Raw genomic sequence first — 22,726 nt, forward strand, 5'->3', positions numbered from 1 at the left:
GAGATGGACAGATCAGAATTTTATCTTAGATTTCAAAACAAAGAGGAAGAAAAAGGACAAAATCTAGCTGAGATAATGATAGAAATATTGGCTGAAGCTTTGGAAATAACTGAAGAGAAGATGATGGATGGAATAGATGAGGTTTATCGAGTCTTCACAAGATATGCGATGAGAAATAGCTTACCAAGAGAAGTTCACATCAGATTTACAAAGAAAGCCATTAAAACGCAAATATTGCAAGTGGCAAGAGAGAAAACATTGAAATACAAAGATAAGGAGATTGTGGTCTTGAAACAAGTACCCAGAAGAGTGAGAGAGATGAGAAGGGAATACCAATTCTTGACCAAATTATTACTTAAAAAAGAGGTGAATTGGGACAAATCAAAACATTTTCTGGGGGTGACGACAGACATTCCAATTGAAGCCCTGACCTAACAGTGTTGAGCACCTAGGCATCCATCGTTCACTCCTCCCATTTGGAGGCAAAGAAGGCTAAGCGATCTCCGATGGGTGGGGAGAACGAGGTATTACTTAGAGCAACGGAAGGCACGACCCGCTGCCCCCCGAAAGGGCCATTTACTAGCAGAAGGTTGTTGTCTGCCAGGTGGTTCTTGACATTGGTCTTGGCGTTGAGAATATGCCCTCTGTGACCGAGGAAAGCGGGAGGTGGACTTTGCCCAAAAGGCAGGTGGACGATAAGGAGCTGGGCAATAGTCAGCTTTTTTCCCCGAGGAGGAAATAATTTTACGTTTATCTCTGGTCTCGATGAGATACGGCTCTAGAGCCTCGCCTAAAAGCTTGTCTCCTGCGCAGGGGGCAGAGGCCAGCTTCCATTTGCAGCGTGACTCTGCCTGCCAATTTCGGAGCCACAGAAGCCTTCTTGCCACCACCGAAGATGCCATGGCCCTTGATGCAAATTTGGCGGAATTGAGGGTGGCATCTGCAGTGAATTCCGCTGCTGCTATAATTTTAAGGTCCTGATGAGACCTGAGGTCAGAGGCAGGCAATCGGTACTGCAGTTGGTGCAGCCACCGTAGAGATGCCCTTGTGAAAAATGATGCAGCGGTCAAAGCCCGAACAGCCCACGCAGCTGCTTGGTGGTTGCGTTTGAGGGTCTGTTCAGAACGCTTGTCCTCTGGTTTAAGGACATCTTCTAGCTCGGTGGGAGTGCCTGAAGAGGAGAATGATGCCACAACTGGAGTGTCTACCGAGGGCACTGCAAGGGCGTTGGCTAGGGATGTGCTGACATTGTAGAACCGCTTGTCCAAAGATGATGGACGAGGACCTGCCGAAGGGGAAGCACACTGTTCCTTGACCATATCGAGAAACAAAAAGAGAGAAGGCAAAACCTCCGTGTGTACTACTGGCTTGGAGAAGAGCGAGTCTCCTTGCTGGGAGAGTTCCCCTTGTGGTTCAGGTGCGGCTTCCTCAGGTGACAGCTTGGCAGTGACCAGGGCCTTGCTAAGTAAGGGTTTAAAGAGGGCTGGTTTAAAAACTAATACAGAGGAGGGCTAATCTGGACAAGAGTCTTCTTCCTCTGAAAGATTGTGATGACAGATTTCACCCTCTTCACGCTCTGAACGAGAGAAGCAACTGTGTTCAGATGGGGAGGCACTCCCTTCCCCTTCATACTCCTCCCGTTCTGCCTGTGAAGAATGGACCCTGAGGTCTTGGGATTTGTGGAAATCTTGTTGTGGAGGTAAGGAAGCCATAGACTGAGAAGGGAGAAAGGCCTGAACCCTTTCCAGAGGCCGAAGAATCTGTTGAAAACCTTCAGCCAATCCCTGTCTAATGGCTAAGGAAACAACATCTTAGATCTCCCTGGGCCTGTTATCAAAGGTAGTGGAGGACCGAAGGCCAGCTGCAGTGGGTGTGAAGGTGGCTTCCGGCCTGATCTGGGAGGCCTGAACTCTGGAGGGAAGAGAGGGGGCATAGGGCCCAGAAGTTTGCTGGAAATATGGCCCAGACCTGCTGAAATCCTGAGGATCCAGTTGTTCCTCAAATGCCTCAGGGGACCAGACAGGGGGGAATCCAAAGGCTCCATGAAAAACTTCCCCTCCCCTGGGGGGGGGCTTCTCTGGAAACCCTGATGTTCGGCTGGCTGGGAAACCTGTTGCAGTTGCCCTCTCATTTGTTGAATAGTCTTGTTAAATTGTTTCTCTAGAGCTGCATGTCTGCGTTTCTCTGCCTTCAACTCAGCCTGAGTTGTCTTCTTAGGGGCTAGATCCTTAGCTCTGATTTTTGCATCCACTTCCCTCTGAGCGGTATGTTATCTGCGTCTTTTCCTTTTAGTGGGTTGGAGGGCCTGTTCCACTGGGGGGGAAAGCTCTGTATGAGGACTGTCCTGATCCATTTTAAATAAGCAAGGCTCAAGAGTTGAGAGAATGGCTCTCAAAAGTGCTTAAGGATGGCAGAGGGTGGAATTGGGTCTTTGGAGCCCTGAAATTGGCCGCCAGGCCACTTAAAATGGCTGCTCATCTTGTGTCTGAAGAGACTGCACTCCAAGATGGCTGCTGCTCATCGATGGCTCCGAGAAGTGAATTTCACTCTTTAGGCTATTGCGAGCCCCGAGCGATCAGATCAGCCAGAGAAGGAAGAGATCGCCTCCCATGCGATCAGCTGGCTGGCTCTGTTATCAGTTTGCCGATCAGTTTTACGATCAGACAAACTGCGGCTATGGGGAAGGTCTCAGACGCTTCCCTGCTTGCCTAGCAGCGCTTGGGAAAACGTTTATCCCAACGTTGCAGGAGAACGGAGCCCCGCTCTCCTGAAGTCGCAGCTGCCCGGTTCCCCGGAAGCTGATTGAAGCAAGATAGCTTCTGTAGAAAATCGCTGAATAAAACGCTAACGCTTTCAGAGACACAGCTTGTGACTTAAAGAAGCTGAGTCAAAGCTGGGGATTCTCCCGGGGGCTGGCTTTTTATATAAAGTACAGACTCAGTTTAATGACGTCATAAGAAAGAGTCTACCCATCCTGGGCTCTCGCTGGAGAAGTACACAGATCACCTTCCTGATTTATGCATTGGGCCTAGCTACAGTCAGTTTTCATATGGCCCTTGGAAGAAATATACTTTGGAAGGTCTCATGTGGCAGGAAGCTCACATATGCTCTGAATTATAAGCAACCATTTCATTCACATTAAGTCTCCACTTTAATAATAAACATGAGACAGCATCTCTCTAGTAAACTCTTAATTAAACCAGTATTTAAAAAATAATCTCATACAAACATATGCATATGTTAAACTCTTCACTAAGTAGATTAGCTAGCTAGTTATATGACTATATTTTGATAAGCTCTGAATAAATTCTCATATTATAGTGTACTTCTAACATCAAGTAGTTTTCCTTTTTTGGAAGAATATGCTCACCATTAGGAAGAACAACTAATTCAGATACTATGAATAGACCTACAATATTTATGTGAAGACAGGCAATCTTTCTTCAGGAAGTACAAAATGAAAAAATAATCTAATTTACTGTATTTTCAGTGAATCAAAGATGAGTCTTATGGTACATTATTTGGAGAAGCAATTTAGAATTCTTTTCAAGTAAAACTGTACTTCCGGGCTTTAGAGTAAGAACATACTTAATTACAAGCAGAAATGGACCACACCACATGTAAAAATGCAAAATTATATTACACATATAGGGATGAGATGGAAAAGGCATGCGTGGCTCACTACCAATGATATCCTTTGTAGCATACTGATCCTGTATGTAACTCATATAGAATGTGAAAAATACATGTGGTTAATTTAGCAGATATCACTTTCTGAACAAGATTATGTTAGAAATTAATATTTCCAGAATTTGGAAAGGTACCTTTAGCTTTCTTTACATGCATATTTGTGTAAACAGCTTATCAATTTCAAGTCACATATTATGGAATACAAATTTATTTACCATGTAGAATGATCTACAATCATAACAGATAATGATTTCAAAGAAGAATGTGAAACTTGATAGAAACTTAAAATGAAACGAAAGGGTTGGCTGAGAAACTTATTCAAAAGCAAAGTAGGGTAACACAACCTGTATTAAACTATGTTTTGAGTTTTCCAATTAATTTTACTCAGCCACACAAGTTTATGTACTCTAATATGCTATCTATTTAACAGGTGCTACCCTGGAGTTTTCTAGCTTTATGTGATCCCTAAATTGGTTGTATAACCTAATGCATGCTTATTCCAATTACAAACTACTGTGTCTACAAAAGAAACTACCACATATCAAGAATATATTCAAAACACATATTTAACATATCGTAATAGAATACTACAATGCATGTCTTCCATTGATTTTGGTATTATATTAATCTTTCCGGAACGGAGGGGCTTTCAAGACTCTTCATTTCCAAAAGTAAGAGAATAGAAAAGCCAAAGATAAACAGGAAAAATACCTCAAAAAAAGTAACCAATATACTAAGCTGTTTCATGTACCCAAAATTCCTCTTCTCCTTCCATTCAAGGCTTAACATTGCAAGAAACAATTACATATGACATGTCAAACTGAATTCATACGATTCTGACATGACATTTATTTTAAGTCTAGCATTTTATTCCCCCTGAAATAAAGATAGCAAATTGAAACCCCTAAAAATTATTTCCTCCAGGCAACCTTGTAGGCAGTATCAGTTGTCCTGATCATTTAAAATATATTTTAATGGAAGATACACCCATGTGCTTTTATTCTTCTGTGTGTTTTCCTTGTTGCACATTAACCACTCTTGTGATTTTAGAAAGCTAAATTTTCCATTAAAAACTACCAAATTATTTATGCCCCAAACAGAATTCTAAGAATTTAGCTGTAAATTAACTCATGCAATAAAAATAGCATTCTTTTCAGATATTTACCATGTAGTTTAAGTCACATACATATTTGAAAAATTCAAAAACAATCAGCTAGACCATCATAGGTGTATATTTTTCACTATGTACCCGTTTTATACAATAACATGAATAGTTATTAGATATTTCTTCTTATAACTGATTCTAGCATTTCTGACATTCCTAAACTGAAAATTTTATTTCAGTTAATAAAGACACAAATGAAAACAAATGAAAACTGCAATATCTTACAGTCCATAAGAACACATTTCAGGAATATGATGAAATTTATACTCTAAGGAAATCTCTGGGTGTGAAAGCATCAAATTCCATTTTGGCCTACTTTTTACAAGTGATAGAGATATTAGAGAAGGATTTCAAATTAGGCGAACCTTCATAATGAATGATGTCCATAATTTGAGCAGCAGCAGCAGAACGATGGACAGATGCAAGAGATCTGATGCATACTCAACTTGCAGCGAGGTTGATAGACTCTATTTATTAAAGAGCATAAGTGGGCATGGAATATTGCAAGTACACCAGCCAGCTGAAGAAGAAAAAAGGGCATTGGAAGGTTATCTGAAGGACACTGAAGAATATGCCCTTAAGCTAAATGCACCAGGAAGGCTTACTGAATACCAAAGAGATCAAACTGGTCTATAAGAACAAATGACGAATAAAAGAGACATGGCAATGCAAAGTATTACGTGACCAGTACATAAAACAAAACTAGCAGGCAAAGTAGATAACATAACTGGCAAAGATTAACAGCTGCAAAGCTGAAGAGACAGAGAAACTAATCATGGCTGCACCACACCAAGCCTTAAGAAAAAAATGCATATAAAGCCAGAATTAAGAAGACACAAGAGACAACAAATGCCACCTCTATAAAGAAGCTGAAGAAACAGAGGACCACCTAGTTAGTTGCTGCAAGAAAATAACAGGCTGACTAAAAACAATGCCATGACAAAGTAGCAACAATAATGTGCATTGGGATGCCTGCAAATATCATTTCCCTGGAAGCAAGAGTTGGTGGAACCACAAAATAGAGAAAATAATAGAAAATGATGAAGCTAAAGTACTCTGAGACCACACAACACTCCAAACTTAACAACTGCTGGTAAAAAAGAAAAGAAGCCTGCATAGTAGACACTGTAATATTTGGAGATAGCAGAAGGGAGAAAATCACAAAATATAAAGATCTGCAAAGACAAGTAGACAAAAGATAGCATCAATATCAACAGGTGCCTTGGGTGCAATCCCAAAACATCTGGAGGACTAAAACATCTGGAGGACTGAACATTATCAGCATTAACAAAATCACCATCAGTCAATTGCAAAAGACATCTCTACTTGAAACATATATCTCTATGTAACAATGACTGCATCTCAAAAGATCCCTCTGTTAAAGTCCTGAAGTTTGCAGATGGTATAACAGTGATTGGTCTCATTCGAGACAACAACGAATCTGCATACAGACAGGAGGTTGAACATTTAGCCTTGTGGTGCGACCGGAACACTCTTGAACTGAACACACTCAAAATTGTAGAAATGGTGGTAGACTTTGGGAGAAATCCTCCTATACTACCACCTCTTACAATACTAGACAACACAGTATCAACAGTAGAGATCTTTAAGTTTCTAGATTCTATCATATCTCAAGACTTAAAATGGACACCTAGCATCAAAAAAGCACAAAGAAGAATGTTCCTTCTGCGCCAACTCAGAAAGCTCTATAACTGTCTGGTTTGGCTCTGCAACCAAACAAGACAGACACAGACTTCTTAGAACACTGATATCACTTAGAATCTTTAACAAGAACCAAATCTGGTGCCTAAACCAAATTCCTCAGAACCTAAGGACTTCATTATCCTCTGGTGACCACTGCCAAGGATTCTGGGAGTTGATCAACATATCTGAAGGTCATCCAACGTAGGGAACATTGAGTGATGCATTGTGAAGGGGTTTTCTAGAATCATCACCCGCTGAGCTGAATACATACAAAGAATCCACAGGTTAAAAAATAAAAATACCATCCAACATATCCTTCTGGGCTAACTTCAGATAAATGCAGGGCACAGCATTATGACAACTTTCCCTTTTTTTCCAAAATTCTTTTTAGTTGGTATTGGAGAAGGGAAAATTCTAGCCCACAACTACTTGTTCTGGATGGGACTGCCTTATCACAAACAAGATACAACTTGGAGGTCCTCCCAGACCCAGAGCTCCTATTCAAGGAGAAGCTGGCAGCTGTGGAAATTTTTGCATATTTTCATTTTGTGCACCAGTTGCACTCCTTCTAGAGGCTTTGCTCATGGTCACTCATGGCTTAGTTACTTCCTGAGTGGACTGTTGCAATGTCCTCAACATTGAGCTAACCTTGAAAAACATCTGGAAGCCGCAGCTGGTACTATTTTCTAGCACCACTACTAACTGGGTTTTGGCAGCCTGCCCCAAACAAATGTCCTCCAGATATATTGGCTGAGCAATTCTCAGAATTCCTAGACAGTGCTTTAGGAAGACCTGAGGTCCTAATACTAGAGCACAACTTGAAGAAGATTGATTTACGGTGGCATACACAATTTTGATCCATTTCCTTTATTAATATACCTAACACCACTGAGGTCACTATAATTTGGAGTGAGTAACATCAGCCAGTTTGTGTAATAGTTAAGGCGAATATTTGTAGCTCAGGGTTGAAATGAGGGGTCCTTGGTACTTTCTGAGCTTGTTTTTTTCTTGCAGACATTTCATTACCTCAAACTAGGTAACATCATCAGTTGTATTAGGGACTGCGATTTGCTCTCATTTTATATTCTAGTGATTTGCCCTGCCAGTTTTGGTGGGAAGTGTCTTGATAGTTCTTTCGTTGGGTTGAAAAAGGGTTACAATTTATACAGAGACGACATCTCTGTATGAAACAGCAAACCAAAAGCAGCTCTGCCGGAATCAGAGCCAACAACTGCAACCGAATGAAGAGCTGGCAAATAGACCAGGTATTTGTAATTCCTCTCTAGACAAAGTCTTGGGAATGCATCCAAATGATCCAGACAACTGCTCCTTGCAAGGAGACCACAAGACAGCAAAATACATTAACATTGGGAATACTAAAGGATATTTGTGAAAATGGACACAGAAGTTTATTTTTAAAAGTTTCTGCCATTGTAGACAGAATGTGTTTGAAATAGATGATGGAAGAGGAACACATTTTACTGGACAATAAAATGGATTTAAAAATGACTACAAAAATGATATGGAAAAAGATGATACACTGGATATACAAATGAGAGAGTCAGTTTGGTGTAGTGGTTAAGGTGTTGGCCCAGAAACCAAGAGACTATTTTAGTCTTGCCTTGGGCATGAGAGCCTGCTGGGTGACCATGGACCAGTTATTCCCTCTCAGCCCAACCCCCACTCACAAGATTATTATTGTGGGGAAAACAGGAGGAAAAGGCAGCATTAAGTATGTTCACTACTTCGAGTTACTTATACAAAGTAATAAAGGCATATAAAAATCTAATAAGTAAATAATAAATTGGTTGATATCTTAATCATTAAAAAGGACATATAAATAACAAACCAAAGAGTGACTCAGATAACTTCCCTATACTGGATTTACAAAAGAGACATCTTTTTTTTAAAATGAATTTTATTAATTTTCAATAAACAAACATGCACAAACAAAACACAAAACATAAAAACATAAAACTTCTTTTTGGAAAGCAGCCTAGTCCCGGGTTACATCTTTTGGTACAAAAGAGACATCTTAAAGCTTTGAAGAATTTTGTGAGACAGTACAAAGAAAAAATTAAAAGAAATCAACTTCTAGTACATTCTTTGTAGGATTTAAAGATCAAGATTGTTAAAAGTAAAAGGAAGGAATATAAAGTTGGTTTACTTAATTAAGATTAAGATTTATTTATTTTCCTTTTATTTATTAGTATCAGTTTTCATCTTTCTAATTTTTTTTGTTTTGATATATCTGCAGGATACATTTTTATAGGAAAAACTGGACATATTTTACTAGAAAGAATTCTCATAAAACCAAACTAGTCAGCATTTTTGGAACTGAGGAACAAGACAGACAATACAGAATGCAAATAGCTGAAATAAAAAGTAAGTTTATTAGGGAATGGAAAATGTTAAAAGATTTTTAGTACCGGTAGCATAACTTTCAGAGTGCTGTGCTATAGCAATTACACGTTTGAAAAAAACCAACCACTTACTTAGGTCAACAGTAAGAGAAATGAAACCACAAAAACTAAAGAATTTTTTATCATCTTAAATTCTGGTGATAACCTGAAGAGGTATTGTAGTGCCTTAATAACTATGGAGACTTTCTGACAAATCAGGAACTCAATAAGAAATAATCTAAATAATTCCTCTGTATAAAAGAAAACAGTTAAAGTATTTACTTGCTCTATTTTCTAGATTTGGCAAAATGCTGTGTTTTCTATGGAAACATCCATATTAAACATATTTTGGGGTCAATGCTCAAGAAATATGCATGTTTCTCCTCCTCTTCCATAAATTAACTTGGTCAAGCAAAATGTGACAGTCAAATGACTGGACACATGGATCAGGAAGAATCAATAAAACTTGAATACACTAACAGGGGTGGATAATTAATTTTTCCAAGGGACTATCTGAGAAACTGGGACTATTGTGGAGGGCTAATCCGCCCCACTCTGTCCGACACTATTGCCGCCCTGCCTGACACTGTATAGACACTCTGATGCTGCATAGACACCCTGCCTTTGGCTGATGCCATTCTGCTACCTCCACCAATGCTCTGCCCCATGACGATACCACAGGCCAGACAGGGACCATCCACAGGCTGTATAATGGTCTGCGGGCCATTCAATGCCAGGTTTGCTCTAGAGATTATAAAATGGGCGTTGGTTCTTACCTGACACGCCATTTCTCTGGAGCCGTGAGGATCATCCAGAGAGTGGGAGGTGCTTCAGTCTACGTCGTTGATGGCTGAGCTCAATCACTGAGGAACGCTCCGCCTCCATCACGTGGCTCTCTTGCGTTCCCCAGTTTGCGTGAAGACGAAGGTAAAGAGAAGGACGTTGCTCTGCTCTCCCTATGCTAAATAGGTCATTGGCCGAAACAAGGCCCCACCAGACGGCAATTAAAGGGTGGGGCTGGATGATCCCTCACGGCTCCAGAGAAATGGCGTGTCAGGTAAGAACCAACGCCCATTCTCCTGAGAGCCGTTCGGATCATCCAGAGAGTGGGACATACCAAAGCTTGGCTGTCCTACGGGAGGGACCCCGTCTGGTCCTGCAATCTCCGAGGTTCCCTGAAGACTCGCTGGAGGACTCGCCACCAAACGAAGCCTCCGCCGAGGCAAAGGTGTCAATCTTATAGTGTCTAATGAAAGGAGAGGGGATGCCCAAGTGGCTGCCCGACAAATATCAGAAATTGGAGCCTGGGTGGCCCAAGCCGCCGAGGTGGCTGCACTTCTGGTGGAGTGTGCTGTGATCCCCTGGGTACCGGCAGTGCCTGGGACAAATAAGCCTTGGAAATGGTAGCCCTAATCCAGCGGCCGATGGTTGATGGGGACACTTTGTGGCCTAAGGATTTGGGCTGGAAGGAAAGGAAGAGAGATTCTGACCTCCGGAAGGGTTGGGTACGCTTAATGTAAATGCGTAGGGCCTGCCTTACATCCAGTGAGTGCCAAAGCTTCTCCCTTTCCCGCGAGGATTGGGACAGAAGTTCGGGAGTATGAGTTCTTGAGCCCTGTGAAAGGTCGAGTTAACCTTGGGCAGGAAGGTAGGGTCCGGTCGGAGGACCACCCTATCGGCATGAAATATGCAAAGGTCCTTCCTTACCGACAAGGCTGCTAACTCCGATATGCGGCGGGCAAGTAATAGCTACCAGGAATACCACTTTGAATGTGAGGAATTGGAGAGAGGCTTCCCTGAGAGGCTCAAAGGGTTGCTTAGTCAGAGACACCAGGACCTTGTTAAGGTCCCAGGTAGGGTATCGGTGTATGGTTGGGGGACACAGGTTGGTGGCCCCCCTGAGGAATGCCCGAATACGGGGGTGGTGGGAAAGGGAACCCAGGTTATCACAGTCAATGACTGTGGATAGCGCTGCGACCTGACGCCTTAGGGTGTTGGGGGAAAGCCCTTTCCTCAGGCCCTCTTGGAGGAACTCCAAGACCTGAGCTATGGAAGGTGACAGCGGGTTGATCTGGAGACCATGACACCACTCGCAGAATCCCTTCCAAGTGGCGTTGTATATGCGGGTTGTTGAAGGTCGCCTGGCGGCTAAAATGGTCTCAATAACTTGGTCAGAAAACCGTTCTTTCCTTAAGCGCTCCCGCTCAACCTCCAAACGGCTAACTGGAGCCACTGAGGGTCTGGGTGTTGAAGGGGCCCCTGGGAGAGGGATATCCTGGTCAGGGGGATTCTCCAGGGAGGGGCCACCGATAAGTTGCGGAGGTCCGCAAACCAGGGGCGCCTGGGCCAGAAGGGTGCTACTAGAATCAGCTCTGCCCTCTCGGAGATGAGCTTCTGGAGAACTCTGGGAACCAGGGCTAGAGGCGGGAAGGCATAGAGGAGCCCTGTGGGCCAGGGGCAACGGAGGGCGTCGTGATTCTCGGCCCCGTGGGAGGGGTACCTGGAGAAAAACCTGGGGAGTTGCGTGTTGAGTGGAGAGGCGAAGAGGTCTACTAACGGGAGACCGAACATTCTGGTCGCTTCCCTGAATAGTGACGGGTGGATGCGCCATTCGGACTGGTCCACCGTGGTCCTGCTTAGCCAATCCGCTTGGGTGTTTGAATCCCCTGAGATGTGTTCGGCTCTGAGGGAGAGGAGATTGCGCTCTGCCCAACGGCAGAGGCGTCGGCCTCCCTCATCAAGCGGATGGACTGTGTGCCCCCTGACGGTTGACGTGAGCCTTGGCGGTGACGTTGTCCGTGAGTATGAGGACATGCCGCCCGCGTACTTGGGGAGGAAACTGCGCAGGGCCAGGAAGATGGCGTGGAGCTCCAGCCAGTTTATACTGCACCCCCGTTCTACCTGAGACCATGTGCCCTGAGTTGAGAGCGAGAGGATGTGAGCGCCCCATCCGGACAGGCTGGCATCTGTGGTAAGGATGAGGCGGTGGGGCTCCTTGATGAAGTGACCCTTGTTGATGGTGGGGCTGGTCCACCAGAGGAGAGATGTAAGGACTTTTGGAGGTACCTTGACTGTGGCCTTTGAGTTGCTTCTGCCGGTCCGCTGAATGGGAGCAGGAACCATTGTAGGGGTCTAGCGTGTAAACGGGCCCATGGAACAATGGAGATACAAGAAACCATTTTACCCAGTAATTTGGACAATTCTAAAATTGTAACCTTCCTGGAGCGTCTGATATGCCTGACGGCTTCCTGGATACTAAGGAATCTCTCGGGGAGAGGAACACCTTACCCTGCACTGAGTCAATGACAGCCCCCAAGTGGGAGATCCTTGTAGATGGGGATAGTTGGCTCTTTTGCCAATTAACTAGGAAACCATGGTCTTGGAGGGCCGAGATAGTAACCCTGATGTCCCTCTGCTTGGGGTCTGGAGGAGAGAGGATGAGGATGTCATCCAGGTAGCAATGGAGGCGGACCGGGAGATTCCTGAGATGAGCCGCCAGGGCCGCGAGGACCTTAGTGAAGGTCCTCGGGCAGAGGCTAGCCCAAAGGGAAGGGCGACATATTGGAAGTGGCGGTGGTTGTAGCAGAACCTGAGGAATTTGAAATGGGAGGGTCGGATTGGAATGTGGAGGTAGGCCTCGGAGAGGTCTATGGAGGATAGCCAGTCCCCTTGGCGGATGCTGAGGAGGATGGACTGCAGGGTGTGCATCTTGAACCTGCGATAGACCAGATAACGGTTAAGGCGTTTAAGGTCCAAGATGGCCCTCCATCCTCCGGAGGATTTGGGGACTACAAAAAGGTGGGAGTAGAACCCCTGCCCCGCTGGGAGGGTGGGACGGGTTGAATGGCCTGTATTTGGAGAAGATGATGGATTGCTGAATCCATTAGGTTGCGTTTGATGGGGTCCCTTGAGGGGGGACGCCAGAAAGAAGTAAGGGGGCGCTTGAATTCGAGCGTGAGGCCAAGTCTGATGGTATCACGGACCCAGGTATCAGAGGTGGAAGAGTCCCATCGGTCGGCAAAGTGCTTGAGGCGACCGCCGATGGGAGGGGAGGGACGGGATCTATCTACGCCGGAAGGGCCTCCCTCCTGAGCCCCTGAAAGGGCGCCTGTAGCCGCTGCCCCTCCTGTTCCTATCGGCCGGATCGGTTCGATCCTGGGGCTGGAACGGTCGGGAGGAGGGGGGTCTCGAGTACCTTGGCGGGAAGGGAGACTGGTAGAAAGGACGGGAGGAGCCTCTCCGAAATGGCTGGGGGTCTCTAGACTCTGACCTCCGAAACAGAGGAGGGAGAAATTTTCTCTTGCTCCGGGTTTCAGATAGCAAGGGGTCCAGAGCCGTGCCAAATAGTTTGTCCCCTTTTATGGGGGCAGTAACCAGCTTAACTTTGTTTTTAACGTCCGCCTGCCAGTGTTTAAGCCAGAGCAGGCGGCGAGCAGTGACATGGGACGTTATTGCCCGGGCGGAGAACTTGACCGCATGGAAGGTGGCGTCAGCGGAAAATTCCGCCGCGGCCGTCAATTTTGCTATGTCCTGGTGAGCCCTTGTGTTGGAGGGGGGAACATGTTGCTTCAGTTGCCGAAGCCACCGGATCGAGGATCTGGTGAAGAAAGAAGCCACAGTGGCTGATCTAATGGCCCAGGAGTCCGCTTGGTGAGCTCATCGTAGGGCGAGCTCGGACCTCTTGTCCTCGGGTTTCAGAGCCTCTAGGGGGTCACTGGGGAGGACGAGGAGGCCAACCCAACAATGGGCTCATCCACCTCGGGGGTGTTGAGTAAGTCACAGAAACTCGACTCGAGGTTAAAGAACCTCCTGTCCAGGCTGGATGGGGCGGGAGGGGCCCTAGTAGAATTCAGTTGATTTGAGACCAGGTCATGAAATAGGGGTGGAGCCGGGATTACCTCCGCCTCCACCACGGGTTGACTAAAGATGGCGTCCTCCTGACCTTCTGCCGGGGAGGGGAGAGCTGAGGAGGTTTGCACCGACAGGCCAGAGATGTTCCTGGCTTTGAATAAAAGGGATTTAAACATGTGGGGCTTGAACAGGCCCGCAACAGTGGGTTGGTCCGGGGTGAGACCCTCATCCTCGGACATGTCCCCTCCATAGGATCTACCTCCGATAGGGGCTCCTCTTGTTGCATAGACCCCCATTCCATTTCCTCTTCCCCCAAATTGGTCTAGATACTCTATATCCTCCTCCGGTTCCCTTTCTGGGAGAGGACTGCCCCCTTGAGAAGGTACCTGACCACGAGTAGGGTCCGATCTAGGCGAGGACCTCATTGATGGTGGGTCGTGTTCGGGCGCCAGTGAGGGGGAGTAGACCTGGACATCTGTTGAAGGCCCTCTGCTATCCCCTGGCGAATGGCCCGTTCCATCAATGCCTGTATGTGCACAGGGATCTCGGATGAGGGGGCCTCCTCCTGGCGAAGACCAGCGGCCGTGGGCGTGAAAGTAGCTTCAGGAGGTTGTCTGGTTGATGGGCCGGGAGCCTGGTGTCCCTGGGATGGGCTGCGCCTGGAGACGGAAAAACAATCTGGAGGGGGGTGTCTGGAGGTAGAAGGAGCGGAGGGTGCTGGAAGTACCGGTTGAGTCTCTCTGGACCTCCTGTCAAATTCCTCTCGAGAGCCCTGTGACGTCGTAGGGCGTCTCTCTGAGAAGCCTTAGAGGTCTCTTTAGGTGTTTCCTTAGGAGTTTCCTTAGCCTGTTTGCGCAGGTGGTAGGATTTGGATTTGGCCTTCAAAGAAGGGCCTTTGGTGGGAATGTCATCTGCCATTGTACAAGAAAGGACAGTAATACAGTTAAAGGCGGTTGGCTCGCCAAGGGTTCGACCTACAACAAAGGTCGGTGTCCTTTCAGCTGGCCCACACCCCTTTTGGAATTTAGATGTATAAATTCTGTAATAAAGATGTTGAAATAATTCTTAATACTTATCTGCACAAGCAGGATAACAATCCAATGAGACTTGGAATGCTAAGGTACAATATCAATAAGAAAAAAATTACAGGAATAAACTCACTCAGGTCTATTTATATGTGAGTATAAATATAAACCTATATATGAGGAAATATCTAGACCTGCATACAGGCAGATATTCCAATGTCTATTAGAATTAGAACTATTGTTAATATTCTTGTTCTAATATTATTATTAGTAATATATGATTATTATTAATATTATTATTATTATAATTATTATTATTGTAATTATAAATATTATTATTATTACTCTATTAATGAAAGATTGCCAATTATCCGAATTAAACGCCTGAGGCTGGAAGAGAGGCCTCTGGCAGCTGGAGCTCCCAGGCAACAACCGGGAGGGATAGGCTGCAATCACTTGCCCTGAGCGTGCTGCGGGAAGCCAACAATTACTAAATTGTACCAATTAGCAAAGGCCCTACAGGCTGAGAGGCCTGTGCTAGGGCCGGTTACTTCGCAGCGCTATGAGGCCTCAATCTTTTTTTTTTTTTTTTTTTTTAAAGATGGCGCCCGCCACGTGGTGGCGCCCTAGAGGCGATCGCCCACGTTTCTAAAGTCCCGGGCTGCTCAGGGCAATGAAGTTTTTTACTTCTCCGGCCTTAAAAGAGGCCGAGGAAGCCAAGCAGTAAGTTTTCGCCCCTTCTTAGGGCGAGCGGCGTTTGCGGTGGGGGGGAATACCAGCAGCACTTATCAGTGCGATCAGTAAAGCTGCTGCAAGCGCAGCGAGAGAAACGGCAGGCAAGAGATCAAATTGGGGGATTAGCGCCGAAGCGCGAAAGTCGCCTGTTCTACAACCCCCTGGGGCGAAAGAAACGCTCCCCTTAAATCCCCAGTCCTGCGCCAGAAGGCTAAGGAAATAACTTGTTTTTTTTTTTCTATAAATAGATTCAAACCTGAGAGCAAGTCTTGGATCGGCCAAGGAGTGAGAAATGCACAGCCTAACTTGACGACGGCTGAGCGCAAACTGGGGAACGCAAGAGAGCCACGTGATGGAGGGCGGAGCGTTCCTCAGTGATTGAGCTCAGCCATCAACGACGTAGACTGAAGCACCTCCCACTCTCTGGATGATCCGAACGGCTCTCAGGAGAATGAAATGCCTGGAAGGCATGTTGAAGATTACCTAAAATAAATCCTGTCCATGCAGAAATCCACTACTACAAATCCAAGCAAACTGCTACTAAGTGTTACTTAAACATTTTTAGTGAAGTAGAGTTCTATTACTGAACAGTTCTTACATTTAGAAATATTTTCCTGGTAGCCAACTGAAATGTACTACTTTACTAAACTGTCTCTTGTCCGGGAATAACTCTCAACAATATTGACACCTCTTTTGATGCTTGAAGCAAGTTGTTTATTTAAATTTATATCCCACCGATCTCACACTGCAAAGCGACTCCGGGAGGCTAAAAATTAAAATAAATATAAATATTTTAAAAACATTAAGTAAAGAGAGAAGAAGTAAAAAAAAGGCAAGATCAGTACAGTGGTATCATCTTCTTTGTTAATCCACCAGCCACCTCCAACATAGAGCGCCTGGCTCCTAGCCTGGTCTACCACTCTTCTAGAACCTGCCAGCCAAAACTCGGTGATCTGCTGGATTGAGTGGGGCAGGCAGATACCATTGGGGTGAAACCATTCCTTAGATAACCCCATGCCATAAAGGGCTTTAAAGGTAATAAGCAACACCTTGAATTGGACCTGGAAGGAAATAAGCAACCAAAACAGCATGTGTAACAATAGTGCTATGTGCAGCATCTTAGGAGTACTAAGACTATGTGCATTGTGTACCTGTGGCACCTTCTGAATAGTCTTCAAGGTTAGCCCCATGTAAAGCAGATTGCAGTAATTCAAACAGGAGATGACCAGGGCATGAGTGACTGAGCACAAGGCCTCATAATCCAGGAAAAGGCACAAGTGACACACAACAAAACATCATGTAAAGGTCCTCCTATTACAAAGCCACTTGCTCTTATAGTAGGAATAATGAGTCTAGGTAGGAGGATCCCCCCCCCAACCCAAGTTGTGCATTGCATCTGTCGGGCCTAGTGCATCCAGAAGAAAAACTGATAAAACTTCCAAATGCTGAGACTCTATACACCAACAGCCAACACCATCATACCAGGATTCAGCTGAAACCTGTTGCCCCCCCACTCCAGATACTCACAGACTCCAAGCACCGCAAGGCAACCACAGAATTTCTTGGGTCACTCAGAACAGAGATATATAGTTGAGAATCATCAGCATATCAAAAATACCTCATCACATAATGTAAGATAATCTCACCCAGCAGTTTCATTGTTACAAAGAAGCAGAGAGAACACCAAGGCTATGGCACCTCACGAAGGAGAGGTCATGGACTGAAATTCTTCCTCCTTATCAACACCAATTGGGACCAGTCTTGGAGAATGAGCGTTGGTAAATTTACCTGAGAACGCCCTTTCTATCTATGCTGCTAGAGAGCCCAGGATGGGTATGACTCCTCCTGATGACATCATCAAGCTGGGTCCGTCTAGTATAAAAGTAGCAGCCTGTGGGAGAAACCCCCCAGCTTTGGCGAAGATACTTGACAGACTTTAGTGAGTGTTTCTGAAAGCCAAAACAGAATCGTGAACCATAACATACCTCACCACAATCTGGACGCAACAAGGGAGGGGCTGGGCTCTCTTAGCAGCATAGATAGAAAAGGGCGTTCTCAGGTAAATTTACCAATGCCCATTTTCCTCCATGCTTCTGCGAGAGCCCAGGATGGGACATACCAAAGCCTTGATGTCCTCGTCCGGTCTCTCACTCTGAAGTAGACACCACTCGCTGAAGAACCCGTCTGCCTTGTGGAGGCGTAGGAAGGAAGGACCTCCAATGAACAATGGGTTTGGAGAAGAGGGAATCCCCATGCCCCGATAGTACTACTTGAGGATCGGGGGCAATTTCCTCCACTGACAACTGGGCTGTTAGTGCCTTGTGTAGGAGAGGTTTGAATAAAGTGGATTTGAATACAGAAGCCAAAGGAGGCTGATCAGGCCTCAGATCTTCCTCTTCCTCCGAGAGGTTGGGGTCCCAGATTTCTCCCTCTTCCAGATCAGAATCAGGGAAGGGGCAGCGCTCAGATGATTCCTCATACTCTCCCTGAGTGAGGTCCACTCCTTCCGCATAGGTAAGTTGTACCCTTTGTTCTACACGGCGAGATAGTCCCCTTTGGGGAATCTCTGCACAAGAGGAAAAGCCGGGAAGGAAGGCTGAGGTCTGTCTGAAGGACTGAAGATGTGTTGAAGCCCTTCTACCAGACCCTGTTTGATGGCTAAGGAGACTACTTCGTTGCTATCAGAAGATATGCCACTTGATGGAGGATCCGGGGGCCGAAGACCTGCTGCTGTTGGAATAAAAGTGGCCTCTGGTCTTGATCGAGAGCTGCTTTGGGCCACGGATGGGATAGATGAAGAAGAAAGATCCCAAGGAGTCTGGGAGAAGTTGGGACATGACCTGCTCAAGTCTTGAGGTCCTGGATGGATTTCAGGTTGCTCTGGGGACCAGGATTGGAGGTGGCTAAGAGGAGCTGAGGTATCTTCCCTCTCTCTAGAAGTAGCTGGCTGAACAACTAGAGGATTGGCTGGTTGGGAAGCCTGTTGTAGTTGACCCCTCATTTGGCTCAATAGTTTTGTTGAACTGCCTTTGTAAGGCTGCATGCCTTCGTTTCTCTGCCTTTAATTCGGCTTGGGATGTTTTCTTAGAGCCCAATGCTTTGGCCCTAATCTTGGCTGCCACCTCCCTTTGAACAGACTGGGAGCGTTGTCTCATTCTCTTTCTTTTGCCAGCTTGGGGGCCTTGAGAGATCAGGCCTGAAGGCTCTGTGTGGGTCTTGTCTTGATCCATAGTATGCATAAACAGACACAAAGGTGCTGGAAGTGGGCGTTGGTTCTTACCTGATACGCCCCTTCTCGGCGAGCCGCAAGGAGCATCCAGAGACTGGGATGTGCTTCCGAGTCCTCTTCTTGCAGGCTGAGCTTTAGATGAGGAAACGCTCCGCCCCTCACGTGACATCGCGGGCTCTCCCCCAGTTTTTGCGATAACGAGAAGAGAGGTTATTGATTCTTTCTAATCTACTATTGGCTCCTTGGCTGAAGAAAGAGTCCCCACCAGACGGAGAAATTAGGGTGGGGCTGGATGCTCCTTGCGGCTCGCCGAGAAGGGCGTATCAGGTAAGAACCAACGCCCATTCTCCTTCGAGCCGCTCGGAGCATCCAGAGACTGGGACATACCAAAGCTGGGCTGTCCTACGGTGGGACTCCGTCTGGTCCGAAGGCCCCTCCGGATCACTGATGACCCTCTGTAAGACCCGTCGGCCAAAAGAGGCCTCCGCTGAGGCGTACGAATCTATTCTGTAATGTCTGATAAACGGGACGGGAGGTCCAGGTGGCCGCCCGACAAATGTCAGCGATGGGGGCTTGCGTGGCCCAGGCCGCCCGAGGTGGCTGCACTTCTGGTGGAATGGGCGGTTATCCCACCCGGAGCGGGCAGAGAATGGGAAAGGTAGCACCTCGCAATAGTAGCCCTGATCCAGCGACTGATGGTGGAAGGGGAAACCTAAGCCCCATTGACCTGGGTTGAAAGGATAGGAAGAGGGATTCCGACCTTCGCATGGATTGAGTGCGCTTAATATAAATACGCAAGGCCCTTCTAACATCTAGGGTGTGCCAGAGGACCTCCCTGCCCCTGGAGGGCCTGGGGCAGAAATTTGGTAAAATCAGTTCCTGTGACCTATGGAAGGGAGAGTTAACTTTGGGTAGAAAGGTAGGGTCGGGACGAAGGACCACCGGTCTGCGTGGAACACGCATAGATCGCTCCTGACTGACAGAGCTGCTAATTCCGAAACTCGACGAGCAGAAGTAATAGCTACTAGAAAAACTACCTTGAAGGTGAGAAACTGCAGGGATGACTCCTCAAAGGCTCGAACGGGGACGTGTAAGAGAAACGAGGACCTTGTTGAGGTCCCATGTGGGGAACCTGAACGGTAGGAGGGCACAGGTTGGTGGCGCCCTAAGGAAAGATCTAACCCTGGGGTGGTGAGAAAGGGAACCGTAGTTATCACAGGAGACCACGGTTGAGAGAGCAGAAACTTGCCGTCTCAGGGTGTTAGGTGCGAGCCCCTTGCGAAGACCCTCCTGAAGAAATTCCAGGATCTGTGCCACCGAGGGAGAGAGGGGATTAACCTGAGACCCGCCACACCACTTGCAGAACCCTTTCCAAGTGGCATCATAAATTGTGGTGGAAGGACGCCTGGCGGCCAAAATAGTGTCGATGACTTGAGTTGAAAGATTCTCAGAAGTCAGACGGATCCGCTCAACCTCCAGACGGCTAACTGGAGCCATTGAGGCTCCGGATGCAGAAGGGGCCCCTGAGAGAGGGAGACCTTGTCCGGGGATCCTCCATGGGGGCGCTACTGATAAGATGCGGAGATCCGCAAACCACGGTCGCCTGGGCCAATAGGGGGCCACCAGGAGAAGTTCTGCCCTCTCCTGAATGAGTTTTTGAACTACTCTGGGAACTAACGGGAGCGGAGGGAAGGCATATAGGAGCCCTGGGGGCCATGGGCAACGCAGAGCGTTGTGATTCTCCGACCTGTGAGACGGATACCGGGAGAAGAACCATGGAAGCTGAGTGTTGGTCGGGGAGCGAAGAGGTCCACCACCGGAAGGCCGAATATTCTGGACGCTTCCTCGAAAGGGATGGATGGAGACGCCATTCCGCCTGGTCCACCGTGGCCCTGCTCAGCCAGTCCGCCTGAGTATTGTCTACTCCGGAGATGTGTTCGGCTTTTAAAGATAGGAGGTTGGATTCTGCCCAGCGGCAAAGGCGCTCGGCTTCCCTCATTAGCTGGATGGACTGGGTGCCCCCTTGCTTGTTGATATGGGCCTTGGCCGTGACGTTGTCCGTGAGCACGAACGTGATGATTGGCGGATCTGAGGAAAGCTGCGCAGGGCCAGAAGGACGGCGTGAAGCTCTAGCCAATTGATGCTGCACCCTGCTCGGTCAGCGACCATTTGCCCTGTGCAGAGATCGAGTCGAGATGAGCGCCCCAACCGGATAGGCTTGCGTCCGTAGTGACGGTGAGTCGCTGAGGTTCCGCGAATAGGTGGCCTCTGTTGACGCCGGGATTGGTCCACCAGAGAAGAGACGTGAGGACCTTTGGAGGGACCCTGACCTTGACCTCGAGTTGATTCTTCCGGATCGTTGGAACGGGAGCAGGAACCATTGGAGGGATCTGCTGTGTAGACGAGCCCAGGGAATAATGGAGATGCATGATACCATTTTGCCCAACAATTTAGAGAGGTCCAACAAGGCCACCCTCCTTGAACGCCTGATCTGATTGACCAGGGCTTGAATGCTAAGGAACCTCTCCGGAGAGAGGAAAACTCTCTGTGACACCGAATCAATTATGGCCCCCAAGTGGTTAATTCGAGTAGAAGGGGTAAGTTGGCTCTTTTGCCAATTGACTAGAAAACCGTGTGCCCGTAAGGCGGAGAGGGTGACCCTGGTATCCCTGACTGCCTGGGATTTGGACGGGAGAATAAGAATATCGCCCAAGTAGCAGTGGAGGCGGACGGGAACGGTCCTGAGATGGGCCGCCAGGGCCGCCAGGACCTTGGTGAAGGTCCGGGGGCCGAAGCCAGACCGAAGGGTAGGGCCACGTATTGATAATGAAGGTTATTATGGCAGAACCTGAGGAATTTGTAATGGGAGGGCCTGATTGGAATGTGGAGGTATGCCTCCGACAGATCTATGGAAGATAACCAGTCTCCCGCCTGGTGCCTAAGAGAATTGATTGCAAGGTGTGCATCTTGAATCTACGCTGGATGAGGTGACGGTTGAGCCGTTTCAAGTCTAGGATGGCTCTCAACCCCCAGAGTGTTTGGGCACCACAAAGAGATGGGAGTAAAAACCCTTTCCCTTCTGGGCCGGAGGGACAGGTTGAATGGCCTGGATGTCAAGAAGATGATGGATGGCTGCATCCATTAGAGCCCGTTTGGAGGATCCCTTGAGGAGGGGGATGGGATAAAACAATCAGGGGGCGGACCTGAACTCCAGGGCGAGACCAAACCTGATTGTGTCCCTAACCCATGCATCGGAGGTGGATATGTCCCATTGGGCGGCGAAGTGGCTGAGGCGGCTGCCAATGGGGAGGGAGGAAGAGGATCTACCTTCTACGGTAGGGCCTTCCTCCCGATCCCGGAATGGTCTCTTGTAGCCGCCACCGCGTCTGGTTCTGTCACCCGGGTCCGAGCGGTCCTGGGACCGGAAGGAAGGAGGTCTAGGGTATCTGGGCGGGAAGGGGGTTGGTAGAAGGGGCGGGGAAGCTCCTCCGAAAGGGCTGGGGCCCTGGTCTCCGATCTTCGAAAAAGGGAGGGCAAATACTTTCTCTTACTGCGGCCCTCGACCAGCAGTGGTTCCAAAGCTGGGCCAAACAGTTTGTCTCCCGTAATGGGAGCAGTGGCCAGCTTGACCTTATTCTTTACGTCCGCCTGCCAGTGTTTGTAACAATACTAGCAAAGGCGGTTGGCTCGCCCAGAATAGGCCTGGATGAGGCCGGGTGAAGGTGAAGCTGGCCCTCTCCCCTTTTGGAATTTGTAGTGTACAGAGATAACAGTAAGGTATCTGAATAATATAGTATGTACAGGAAAAATAGATACTCTATTTGTAATTCCTTTGATTTCTTTTTGTTTGTTCTTTTATCTTTTTCTCTTTTTTTTTTTTTTTTACGCAATATATATACAGGTTATCCGTAAATGTCTATATATC

At 47.1% G+C, this 22,726-nt stretch overlaps 1 protein-coding gene across 4 annotated transcripts in view; it reads right to left on the reverse strand.

Annotated features, from left to right (window-relative positions):
• The window catches only part of DAG1 (dystroglycan 1), an 89,219-nt gene that overhangs the window by 43,772 nt on the left and 22,721 nt on the right, over positions 1-22,726 (reverse strand). Inside the window, exon 1 of one of the 4 annotated variants that reach the window (XM_087955031.1) lies at positions 8,181-8,260. The exons of the other annotated variants lie outside the window; for them this stretch is intronic. The gene's annotated coding sequence lies outside the window, so the exon portion shown is untranslated. Of the gene's footprint in view, positions 1-8,180; positions 8,261-22,726 lie in introns of those variants that run through there. 4 annotated transcript variants of the gene reach the window in all.

The sequence above is a fragment of the Notechis scutatus genome, chromosome 2, assembly GCF_049901735.1.
Source record: "Notechis scutatus isolate UNSWTSFEM ecotype Mainland chromosome 2, rNotScu1.2, whole genome shotgun sequence".
NCBI lineage: Eukaryota > Metazoa > Chordata > Lepidosauria > Squamata > Elapidae > Notechis > Notechis scutatus.